We start from the raw sequence: 13,300 nt of genomic DNA on the forward strand, positions 1-13,300 counted from the left end.
CCATTACTGGACCCAGCGGAGGACCCCGTCCTCTCCCAAAGATTTTTTTGGGGGGGCACTCCCCCAGTGGCTTTTAGCCACTGGTGGGGACGGGACCGCCGGCTGGAGACCTCAGGAGAGGTCTCCTTAAGAAGGGGGTACTGTTAGGCTCTGTGGCATCAGGGGAATGTACCATCTCTCCCTGATGCCACAGGCCTTACAGAGCAGAAACGAGCTGTGCCTTTTATTACCTGGCCAGCTCGTTAGGGCGAAGTGGCTACACCTGTGCCTTCCCTTATTTAAGGGATAGGTGCAGAGCTGTAGCCGTCGCACCTTCTGCTCTTGTTGGCTGTTTCTTTTTTCTTTCTTTGAGTTTGTTTGACACTGCGGTGTCCTTTTATGTTTATTGTTTTTTTTATCTTTAGGTTGTGCCGTCGCACTGTGCCGCCGCCGCCGTGCCGCTGCCGCCGGGCCACCGCTAGTGGGCGCCACCACGCCGCCGCCGCCGCCAAGCTGCCGCCATAGTGCCGCAGCTGTCGTGCCGCCGCCGCCGCCTGGTTGCCGCTCTCAGGTCGCCGTCGGGCCGCTGCCGCCGAGCCGTCGAGCCGCCGTGCCGCCGCCACCTAGAGACCCCACGACTGCGCCCAGAGGAACGTGACCCCCTCCCAGCTACCGCTGGTGACAGCGTCACGTTCCGCCCTCTGGAGCGCAGGAGCAAATGGCCACTTCCCAGCCACCCTGGCTGGTGACAGCGCCTTTGCCATTAACTTTTGAAACCCGCAAATCGATCACACCCGGTAGCTGGCATGGCTCTAGCCAGCATTGGTTGCTGGAAAGCGCCATGCCACGCAGCTATTGTCGGTGTTACCCCCCCTTCTTCGGCCAACAGCGCGAGGTGGTCCATCTCGCGAACCCACTCTTTGCTTCAATAGCGCCGGGAGCGAGTCTGCCACTAGCGCCGCTGTGGCAGGCTGTTAAAGCTCCCGGTCGGGAGGCAAGAGTCCTGGGTTCGCGCCTCGCGCTTCCCCTTTTCTTTTGTATGCTTTTTTTTGTTCCTTTTCAGCCCCCGACGTCCGGCTGCCTTCGGGATTCCCCGAAGTGTTTTTTGTTATTGTTATTCCTTTTATTTTATGTATATTATGTTTATGATTTTGTAAATAAAACCCTTTTTTAGTTAAACCTCCGCATCCCTGGGTCCTTCCTCCCCACATCATAACAGCAAGGTGCGACCATTACTGGACCCAGCGGAGGACCCCGTCCTCTCCCAAAGATTTTTTTGGGGGGGCACTCCCCCAGTGGCTTTTAGCCACTGGTGGGGACGGGACCGCCGGCTGGAGACCTCAGGAGAGGTCTCCTTAAGAAGGGGGTACTGTTAGGCTCTGTGGCATCAGGGGAATGTACCATCTCTCCCTGATGCCACAGGCCTTACAGAGCAGAAACGAGCTGTGCCTTTTATTACCTGGCCAGCTCGTTAGGGCGAAGTGGCTACACCTGTGCCTTCCCTTATTTAAGGGATAGGTGCAGAGCTGTAGCCGTCGCACCTTCTGCTCTTGTTGGCTGTTTCTTTTTTCTTTCTTTGAGTTTGTTTGACACTGCGGTGTCCTTTTATGTTTATTGTTTTTTTTATCTTTAGGTTGTGCCGTCGCACTGTGCCGCCGCCGCCGTGCCGCTGCCGCCGGGCCACCGCTAGTGGGCGCCACCACGCCGCCGCCGCCGCCAAGCTGCCGCCATAGTGCCGCAGCTGTCGTGCCGCCGCCGCCGCCTGGTTGCCGCTCTCAGGTCGCCGTCGGGCCGCTGCCGCCGAGCCGTCGAGCCGCCGTGCCGCCGCCACCTAGAGACCCCACGACTGCGCCCAGAGGAACGTGACCCCCTCCCAGCTACCGCTGGTGACAGCGTCACGTTCCGCCCTCTGGAGCGCAGGAGCAAATGGCCACTTCCCAGCCACCCTGGCTGGTGACAGCGCCTTTGCCATTAACTTTTGAAACCCGCAAATCGATCACACCCGGTAGCTGGCATGGCTCTAGCCAGCATTGGTTGCTGGAAAGCGCCATGCCACGCAGCTATTGTCGGTGTTACCCCCCCTTCTTCGGCCAACAGCGCGAGGTGTTCCATCTCGCGAACCCACTCTTTGCTTCAATAGCGCCGGGAGCGAGTCTGCCACTAGCGCCGCTGTGGCAGGCTGTTAAAGCTCCCGGTCGGGAGGCAAGAGTCCTGGGTTCGCGCCTCGCGCTTCCCCTTTTCTTTTGTATGCTTTTTTTTGTTCCTTTTCAGCCCCCGACGTCCGGCTGCCTTCGGGATTCCCCGAAGTGTTTTTTGTTATTGTTATTCCTTTTATTTTATGTATATTATGTTTATGATTTTGTAAATAAAACCCTTTTTTAGTTAAACCTCCGCATCCCTGGGTCCTTCCTCCCCACATCATAACAGCAAGGTGCGACCATTACTGGACCCAGCGGAGGACCCCGTCCTCTCCCAAAGATTTTTTTGGGGGGGCACTCCCCCAGTGGCTTTTAGCCACTGGTGGGGACGGGACCGCCGGCTGGAGACCTCAGGAGAGGTCTCCTTAAGAAGGGGGTACTGTTAGGCTCTGTGGCATCAGGGGAATGTACCATCTCTCCCTGATGCCACAGGCCTTACAGAGCAGAAACGAGCTGTGCCTTTTATTACCTGGCCAGCTCGTTAGGGCGAAGTGGCTACACCTGTGCCTTCCCTTATTTAAGGGATAGGTGCAGAGCTGTAGCCGTCGCACCTTCTGCTCTTGTTGGCTGTTTCTTTTTTCTTTCTTTGAGTTTGTTTGACACTGCGGTGTCCTTTTATGTTTATTGTTTTTTTTATCTTTAGGTTGTGCCGTCGCACTGTGCCGCCGCCGCCGTGCCGCTGCCGCCGGGCCACCGCTAGTGGGCGCCACCACGCCGCCGCCGCCGCCAAGCTGCCGCCATAGTGCCGCAGCTGTCGTGCCGCCGCCGCCGCCTGGTTGCCGCTCTCAGGTCGCCGTCGGGCCGCTGCCGCCGAGCCGTCGAGCCGCCGTGCCGCCGCCACCTAGAGACCCCACGACTGCGCCCAGAGGAACGTGACCCCCTCCCAGCTACCGCTGGTGACAGCGTCACGTTCCGCCCTCTGGAGCGCAGGAGCAAATGGCCACTTCCCAGCCACCCTGGCTGGTGACAGCGCCTTTGCCATTAACTTTTGAAACCCGCAAATCGATCACACCCGGTAGCTGGCATGGCTCTAGCCAGCATTGGTTGCTGGAAAGCGCCATGCCACGCAGCTATTGTCGGTGTTACCCCCCCTTCTTCGGCCAACAGCGCGAGGTGGTCCATCTCGCGAACCCACTCTTTGCTTCAATAGCGCCGGGAGCGAGTCTGCCACTAGCGCCGCTGTGGCAGGCTGTTAAAGCTCCCGGTCGGGAGGCAAGAGTCCTGGGTTCGCGCCTCGCGCTTCCCCTTTTCTTTTGTATGCTTTTTTTTGTTCCTTTTCAGCCCCCGACGTCCGGCTGCCTTCGGGATTCCCCGAAGTGTTTTTTGTTATTGTTATTCCTTTTATTTTATGTATATTATGTTTATGATTTTGTAAATAAAACCCTTTTTTAGTTAAACCTCCGCATCCCTGGGTCCTTCCTCCCCACATCATAACAGCAAGGTGCGACCATTACTGGACCCAGCGGAGGACCCCGTCCTCTCCCAAAGATTTTTTTGGGGGGGCACTCCCCCAGTGGCTTTTAGCCACTGGTGGGGACGGGACCGCCGGCTGGAGACCTCAGGAGAGGTCTCCTTAAGAAGGGGGTACTGTTAGGCTCTGTGGCATCAGGGGAATGTACCATCTCTCCCTGATGCCACAGGCCTTACAGAGCAGAAACGAGCTGTGCCTTTTATTACCTGGCCAGCTCGTTAGGGCGAAGTGGCTACACCTGTGCCTTCCCTTATTTAAGGGATAGGTGCAGAGCTGTAGCCGTCGCACCTTCTGCTCTTGTTGGCTGTTTCTTTTTTCTTTCTTTGAGTTTGTTTGACACTGCGGTGTCCTTTTATGTTTATTGTTTTTTTTATCTTTAGGTTGTGCCGTCGCACTGTGCCGCCGCCGCCGTGCCGCTGCCGCCGGGCCACCGCTAGTGGGCGCCACCACGCCGCCGCCGCCGCCAAGCTGCCGCCATAGTGCCGCAGCTGTCGTGCCGCCGCCGCCGCCTGGTTGCCGCTCTCAGGTCGCCGTCGGGCCGCTGCCGCCGAGCCGTCGAGCCGCCGTGCCGCCGCCACCTAGAGACCCCACGACTGCGCCCAGAGGAACGTGACCCCCTCCCAGCTACCGCTGGTGACAGCGTCACGTTCCGCCCTCTGGAGCGCAGGAGCAAATGGCCACTTCCCAGCCACCCTGGCTGGTGACAGCGCCTTTGCCATTAACTTTTGAAACCCGCAAATCGATCACACCCGGTAGCTGGCATGGCTCTAGCCAGCATTGGTTGCTGGAAAGCGCCATGCCACGCAGCTATTGTCGGTGTTACCCCCCCTTCTTCGGCCAACAGCGCGAGGTGGTCCATCTCGCGAACCCACTCTTTGCTTCAATAGCGCCGGGAGCGAGTCTGCCACTAGCGCCGCTGTGGCAGGCTGTTAAAGCTCCCGGTCGGGAGGCAAGAGTCCTGGGTTCGCGCCTCGCGCTTCCCCTTTTCTTTTGTATGCTTTTTTTTGTTCCTTTTCAGCCCCCGACGTCCGGCTGCCTTCGGGATTCCCCGAAGTGTTTTTTGTTATTGTTATTCCTTTTATTTTATGTATATTATGTTTATGATTTTGTAAATAAAACCCTTTTTTAGTTAAACCTCCGCATCCCTGGGTCCTTCCTCCCCACATCATAACAGCAAGGTGCGACCATTACTGGACCCAGCGGAGGACCCCGTCCTCTCCCAAAGATTTTTTTGGGGGGGCACTCCCCCAGTGGCTTTTAGCCACTGGTGGGGACGGGACCGCCGGCTGGAGACCTCAGGAGAGGTCTCCTTAAGAAGGGGGTACTGTTAGGCTCTGTGGCATCAGGGGAATGTACCATCTCTCCCTGATGCCACAGGCCTTACAGAGCAGAAACGAGCTGTGCCTTTTATTACCTGGCCAGCTCGTTAGGGCGAAGTGGCTACACCTGTGCCTTCCCTTATTTAAGGGATAGGTGCAGAGCTGTAGCCGTCGCACCTTCTGCTCTTGTTGGCTGTTTCTTTTTTCTTTCTTTGAGTTTGTTTGACACTGCGGTGTCCTTTTATGTTTATTGTTTTTTTTATCTTTAGGTTGTGCCGTCGCACTGTGCCGCCGCTGCCGTGCCGCTGCCGCCGGGCCACCGCTAGTGGGCGCCACCACGCCGCCGCCGCCGCCAAGCTGCCGCCATAGTGCCGCAGCTGTCGTGCCGCCGCCGCCGCCTGGTTGCCGCTCTCAGGTCGCCGTCGGGCCGCTGCCGCCGAGCCGTCGAGCCGCCGTGCCGCCGCCACCTAGAGACCCCACGACTGCGCCCAGAGGAACGTGACCCCCTCCCAGCTACCGCTGGTGACAGCGTCACGTTCCGCCCTCTGGAGCGCAGGAGCAAATGGCCACTTCCCAGCCACCCTGGCTGGTGACAGCGCCTTTGCCATTAACTTTTGAAACCCGCAAATCGATCACACCCGGTAGCTGGCATGGCTCTAGCCAGCATTGGTTGCTGGAAAGCGCCATGCCACGCAGCTATTGTCGGTGTTACCCCCCCTTCTTCGGCCAACAGCGCGAGGTGTTCCATCTCGCGAACCCACTCTTTGCTTCAATAGCGCCGGGAGCGAGTCTGCCACTAGCGCCGCTGTGGCAGGCTGTTAAAGCTCCCGGTCGGGAGGCAAGAGTCCTGGGTTCGCGCCTCGCGCTTCCCCTTTTCTTTTGTATGCTTTTTTTTGTTCCTTTTCAGCCCCCGACGTCCGGCTGCCTTCGGGATTCCCCGAAGTGTTTTTTGTTATTGTTATTCCTTTTATTTTATGTATATTATGTTTATGATTTTGTAAATAAAACCCTTTTTTAGTTAAACCTCCGCATCCCTGGGTCCTTCCTCCCCACCTCATAACACTGTGGGCTGCAGAGCACAGTAGTAGAGAGCAGAATCTGATACTGCAGCAGAGAAGATGTTCAGATCCACTCGATTTTTATCTTCATTTATCTTTGCAGAAAACCCAGAAACAGCAGCTTTTTTATCAAGCTCACTAACCAGAATGAGGTACTCTGGTCTGAATGTGGAGAACTGACGATACCACAACAGGTAATTATTTCCAGCATATCCACTGTAATTGCAGGATAATGTAACTGAGGTTCTCTCCAGTTCATTTCTGATGGTGGAAACTGCTTTAATATACTGTGCTGAATTATAACCTGTTGAAAAGGAAATTGAAGTGTTAAATCAAATCAGTGTTCAGTTCTGCAAATAGATGGTAACTGTATATCATATTCCTAATGACTAAGCGAAAAGGTGGGAGAGTAAGAAGAAACCCTCTGAGGATCTACCATCACATCATATTTATAAACATACATGTTAAGTACAGATTAATTTATTTTTTTCTTGCTGTTTGTATTTTGTATTCTGCAAATATGAAATAAAAATATCAAAGGTTAATAGATTTAAATGAAATGTTATGTCTTACCTAAGTAAGGTAAAATGAGACAAAGATAAGTGAGCAATGCCATGGCTGAACTGCACAATCATGTGGCTTGAAGTCTGTTGACATTCTTAAGCATGTTTAACCATTTCCTCTCTTCAGCTTCCCTTTCCAACAGTACAGCTGTTACAGTGTCTAGAATGATGTAGATAAATTCAGCCATCATGTGTATACTTCTCCACACTACATCTGTAAGTGCAAAACAAAAAAGCAAGCTTTTTAGACATTTAGATCAGTTTAATTTTATTCAAGTTTGTTGTGTAGCTAATGATTCATGACTGTATAATTTCATGTATTGCTTTGTTGAAATGTTGATTGGCATATACTAACACCTAACTACCAGTTTAATAACAATGAGTTAATACATAAACTAATAATTAGTGCATCATAAATTAATGATGTGTATACATTAACAATTTAATGAGTGACATATGAATAGCCATTAATAAAGACAGCTGTTAACTACAAACATACTATTAAGTCATTCTGTTAACTAAATAATTACTTACTGTATTAAATTTTTCAGTAATGCACAATAAATTGTATATGTGAAGACTATTTAAATTAGACACTGTATACAGTGGGGTCAAAAAGTATTTAGTCAGCCACTGATTGTGCAGGTTCTCCTACTTAGAAAGATGAGAGAGGTCTGTAATTTTCATCATAGGGACACTTCAACTATGAGAGACAAAATGAGAAAAAAAAATCCAGGAAATCACATTGTAGGATTTTTAAAGAATTTATTTGTAAATTATGGTGAAAAATAAGTATTTGGTCAATAACAAACAAGCAAGATTTCTGGCTCTCACAGACCTGTAACTTCTTCTTTAAGAAGCTCTTCTGTCCTCCACTCGTTACCTGTATTAATGGCACCTGTTTGACCTTGTTATCTGTATAAAAGACACCTGTCCACAGCCTCAAACAGTCAGACTCTAAACTCAACCATGGCCAAGACCAAAGAGCTGTCGAAGGACACCAGGAAGAAAATTGTAGACCTGCACCAGGCTGGGAAGAGTGAATCTACAATAGGCAAGCAGGTTGGTGTGAATAAATCAACTGTGGGAGCAATTGTAAGAAAATTGAAGACATACAAGACCATTGATAATCTCCCTTGGGGTCAAGATCTCATCCCGTGGGGTCAAAATGATCATGAGAACGGTGAGCAAAAATCCCAGAACTACACAGAGGAACCTGATGAATGACCTGCAGAGAGCTGGGACAAAAGTACAAAGGCTACCATCAGTAACACACTACGCCGAGAGGGACTCGAATCCTGCAGTGCCAGGCGTGTCCCCCTGCTTAAGCCAGTACATGTCCAGGCCCGTCTGAAGTTTGCCAGAGAGCATATGGATGATCCAGAAGAGGATTGGGAGAATATCATGTGGTCAGATGAAACCAAAATGAAAATTTTTGGTAAAAACTCAACTCGTCGTGTTTGGAGGAAGAAGAACATCCCAAGAACACCATACCTACTGTGAAGCATGGGCGTGGAAACATCATGCTTTGGGGCTGTTTTTCTGCAAAGGGGACAGGACGACTGATCCATGTTAAGGGAAGAATGATCGGGGCCATGTATCGTGAGATTTTAAGCCAAAACCTCCTTCCATCAGTGAGAGCATTGAAGATGGAACGTGGCTGGGTCTTCCAGCATGACAATGATCCCAAACACACCGCTCGGGCAACGAAGGAGTTACTCCGTAAAAACATTTCAAGGTCCTGGAGTGGCCTAGCCAGTCTCTAGACCTCAACCCCATAGAAAATTTGTGGAGTCCGTGTTGCCCAGCGACAGCCCCAAAACATCACTGCTCTAGAGGAGATCTGCATGGAGGAATGGGCCAAAATACCAGCTACAGTGTGTGCAAACCTGGTGAAGACTTACAGGAAACATTTGACCTCTGTCATTGCCAACAAAGGTTATGTTACAAAGTATTGAGTTGAACTTTTGTTATTGACGAAATACTTATTTTCCACCATAATTTACAAAAAAATTCTTTAAAAATCCTACAATGTGATTTCCTGGATTTTTTTTTCTCATTTTGTCTCTCATAGTTGAAGTGTCCCTATGATGAAAATTACAGACCTCTCTCATCTTTCTAAGTAGGAGAACCTGCACAATCAGTGGCTGACTAAATACTTTTTGACCCCACTGTATATAGGCCAAATTATAGACCTGTAGTTATCAGGACTTAATCAACAGTTTTAGTTGGTGTTCTTGAGAAGGTAAATGGAATCAGTATTCCACAATTTTCTTGTCCTTTATGTTTCACACACAACGTTATATAAATTATTGACATTTATTATTATACATAACCCATCACTGACCAACTATTATTTGGATGGTAGACCATTCTGAACACACCTGTGGCCTATCCTGGTAGTGACATGTTACTGTGTGTTGCAATGGCATGAATGTTTCTGGCAAAACAGCATTGCTGAGATGTTGTAGTGTACACTTACCCGCACTTTTATTAACCATATTTACCTTGCAGCTCCACCTTGCTGTTGTACAGTTAGAGACTATAGCACATCCATTGTTGACTGGATATTTTGGTTTGGTGCATTGCTTCTTAATTCTATTGAACTATCCATTTATTGATTAACTACATATTTACACATCATTAGTTAATGTATCTATGCATCATGAAATCTGTCTACATTCAGCATGACTGCATGATGATGTGCTCCACCAAGTAAAGTCATGACATAATATACATTTACAAGTCATATGTAATATTAATAAATCATTCATTAGGTATGAGTAACTTACAGATCAGTGAAATGCCTGCTAATAAGGTGCATATCTTTTGAAGTCCATCAACTAAAATGCACAACTTCCAAATGTTTCCTGCTACATAAAACATGAGATCATAAGAAACAAACTGAGCAAACCAGCATGACAGACTGTAAATGTTTTTACTTTATTGTATTTAGAACATATAAAATTATACAAAAACATCTCTACACATTAATAAAGACTTGCTTTTAAAGACATGCTTTGTGCAAACATTTACAGCCACAAAAAACTTGCAGCCTTAAGTAAGAAACTAAGATAACCAAGGCTATTTTTGCACCATAACAATTGACCAAAATAGAAAATTTAAGGCTATTTTTGGCATTCAAATGAAAATGCTAATTCCCATCTTTCCAACAGCTGCAGCTACAACCATACAACAAAAAGGATTGTACACATTATCTTTTCATAAAACAAAAACATATCGAAAACAAAAAAGTTTTTGCAGCTTTATACTAAATGTGTAACTATGAACCACCAAGTTGAAAGATTTTTGGACAGTACACTCACTTTTTGTTAATGTCAAGGAGATCACCTTTTTCTTTCAATGCACATATCTTGATTGGATTTGGCTCCTGAGCACACTGATCCTCACAAAACTTAGCAAACTTTTGTAAGTTGCTGCCTTTTTAAAATTAACCTTCAGGGCAAGGGACATTTCAGGACTGACTGTGGCAAATTCTGCTATAGCGGCCTAATTAACAATTTTGTTTCTATCCACATTTATCCTGTTTTCCACATTTATGCCTCTGCCTTTGTCAAGCCTTTTTTTCACCAGCTCCAAGACTTTGTTGTATCTCTTAATGGAATCTTCTGGTGTCCTTACTAAAAGAACAAATGTGCATTCCAAATTTCTGAAAAATCTTACCCAGTGGGGTCAGATATAGTGAGAAAAGGCTAGGACCCAGAACAGAGCCTTGAGGTAAACCATGGTTAATGGGAACTGGAGCGGAAGTCCATTTACCTACTTGAACTGTGAATGAGTGGTCTTTCAGGTAGGAGGAAAACCAACCTAGGGCTTTCCCCTGATTCCCAGTGATGGAGTAAAGACGCTTTAAAGGAATATTATGATCAATAGTGTCAAATGCTGCAGTTAAATCCAGCATAACTAGAATGACACAATGACTAGAATAAAGAGGGGGGAAAAAAGCTGGAGATAGACAACCTTCTCTAAAACTTTTAAAAAGAACGGCACTTTGGAAATTGGTCTATAATTAGAGAAGGAGGTGGGATCTAGGTTTGATTTTTTGATGAGTGGGTAAACCTCAGAGTGTTTAAAACACAATCATTAAGGCTGCCGTTAATGATGGACAAAACACAAGAGCCGACAACGTCCAAAACACTCTTAAGCAAACGTGAAGAAATAACGTCCAATGTGGAATTAGTAGCTTCATATGAGTTACAATATCAGTTAAAAAGGACAAAGTCACAGAGTCAAACTGGGTCGGAAAAGCAGAGCACACCGTGATCTCAGAGGGTTCACCATCTAATGTTGTGATGGCTGATCTGATCGACTCTATTTTGTTGATAAAAAAGTGGAGAAATTCCTCACATGGATCAGGAGACTAATCAAGGTGTGGGGTCTTAAATTTGAGTAATTGTATTCAAAAGAACCTTAGGGTTGTGAGAGTGGATAGAGATCAAATTTGAAAAGTACAGTATTTGGCTCTAGTCATTTTCACAGATAGCTGAAACTTAATTAATGAGTATCTGAAAATTTTGCTCTCCTGTCTGCACATCCATGCTGATATGGATGAGGCAGTAGGTGGGAGGCCATCGATTAGCCCACCGACCCTTATTTCCTCATCTGGCCAGGATGCTGCTGAAGCTTCACCATCCTCGAGAAGCATGGAAACCCCAGCCAGAAAGAGACGAGGGGAGACAGATTTAATTGTGTATCTGAGGGAGATGGAAGAAAGGGAAAATAAGAGGGAGATAGAAGCAGCAGAGAAAGAGGAGAGACTTTTTACATTATTTTATTCATCAATACATCAGAAATACAACAAACTCCTCACAAAAGAGTGAAAACCTCTACACCCCACCCCATTTGTTCAGTTCTTACCAACCTAGATCATAAATAGAGAGAAAATTCATACATTAACCACAAGTTCTTCTTCATACACAGAACACAGTGCTTTATCAACACACCAAATGTCTTCAAAACTTATTAAATCATTTATCCATTTATAATATGCACACTCCACTTTTACCGTGTCCTCTTACTTTATTCCTTCGTGTCAGCCATGTAGCCAGTTTGGCCTGACTGAACATAAAGTTCATTAGACAACATTTAAATCTCTGTTCATAAGTATACCTAGGCCCCAGTACATATAGTCCAAAAGTGAAAGTCACTCCAAACGTCAAACAATGTCTGTGTAAAACTCCAAACAGCATATGCAGTGTGCAATTAGAAATCAAAGATGGCATCAAATTGGTAAACATGTAAAGCCTGTCTAATTACACGGGGTTACAAAGGTACTTTATGAAAACAGCACAAAGCTTTCAAATGCTTCCTAGTCCTGACAGCTGACTAATTAAAAGAAGTTTTTACTATTTGGAGCCTTTAAATATTTTTCATGTTTTAACTCTTTAAAAAGAGGTTATAACCAGTCTATGTACTGATACTGGAGGTTTTGATAGTTTTATAATGCAAGCACCGACCACACTTACCAGCTCAACCAGACAACATAGTGTTGAAGCTCAGTCACACAGATCAAAGTAACACAAAACCTCTTGTTCCTACTGGCTCTTTGGTCTAGGGGTATGATTCTCGCTTTGGGTGCGAGAGGTCCCGGGTTCAAATCCCGGACGAGCCCTTGTTTAGTGGAATGCTTTGATAAACTATACAAAAAATGTATCAAGTGTCCCGTTAAAATGTAATGATCAAACAAAAATGACACATGCTGATACACTGGTAGAAGTTGGTGAGCTTATGTGGATGCAAATACCTTTCGTAACAATTCTGTAGGCTTAAAGTTATTTAAAAATATCTTTGGGCAAATTCAAAGCATTGAAAATGTTTACAAAATCCAAACAGCAAGGAGCATGAAGTCAACACGACAAGATAAAATATCATGGTAATGTAAATGTTGCAAAATCTCTTGTATAACTAACCGATTAAAGACAGCGTCACAACGTTTGTATTGTACAGTTTGGGTGGATAAACATGATACATAACGTAAACAGTGTGAAGCATAAAGTCAGTGGGACTGCACACAGCTCCTGTCAAATGCTTCCAAGTCTTTTAATTTGACAAAGCGAGTCTTTAATGACACCTCATGCTTAAACTGTTAGAAATGCTTTAATGAAGCTCTGCATTGAATTTTGTTTTGTCATGAATACACTTCCCAGTACAACCAGTCAACATGGTTTTGATGCTAAGCCACGGAGGTCAAAGAAATGCCCTGGCATCTGTCCTGGCTGGCTCGTTGGTCTAGGGGTATGCTTCTCGCTTAGGGTGCAAGAGGTCCCGGGTTCAAATCCCGGACGAGCCCTTGTTTACCCACGTCTTTAAACATTGTTAGTTCATCAACTGCCTCTTCAGGTTCTAATCCCAGTGTGCAAACGGAAATCTGTCAGCTTTAGATTGTTAATAATAAGTTCAGTAGATGTATCACCTGTGTTGGACTTTAAACGAGAGTCAGTAAGATTGTGGTCATAACCACTATGTGATTTGGCACCTTTATACAGTAAAAACTGTGGTGCGCTGTTAGGATTTTGTTTGTACCAGTAAAGATAAATGTAGCTGCTGCTGGACTGATATGAACATTGTAGAGTAACAGTCTCTGTTTCTTTTACAACAATGTTTTCCTCTACTGGCCCAATTTCATCTGCAAAACCACCTGTTGTAAAGAGAGAAAAATAAAAAGAAATAATGTGAAATTTATTTTAATAAT

At 46.7% G+C, this 13,300-nt stretch overlaps 1 non-coding gene across 1 annotated transcript; it reads left to right on the forward strand.

The window, feature by feature from the left end:
• Positions 1-12,148: 12,148 nt before the first annotated feature.
• trnap-ugg (transfer RNA proline (anticodon UGG)) lies at positions 12,149-12,220 on the forward strand. Its single transcript has one exon. It is a non-coding gene; the product is annotated as a tRNA-Pro (tRNA).
• The last annotated feature ends 1,080 nt before the right edge of the window (positions 12,221-13,300 follow it).

This window comes from Trichomycterus rosablanca, chromosome 4, assembly GCF_030014385.1.
Source record: "Trichomycterus rosablanca isolate fTriRos1 chromosome 4, fTriRos1.hap1, whole genome shotgun sequence".
NCBI classification, from domain to species: Eukaryota; Metazoa; Chordata; class Actinopteri; order Siluriformes; family Trichomycteridae; genus Trichomycterus; species Trichomycterus rosablanca.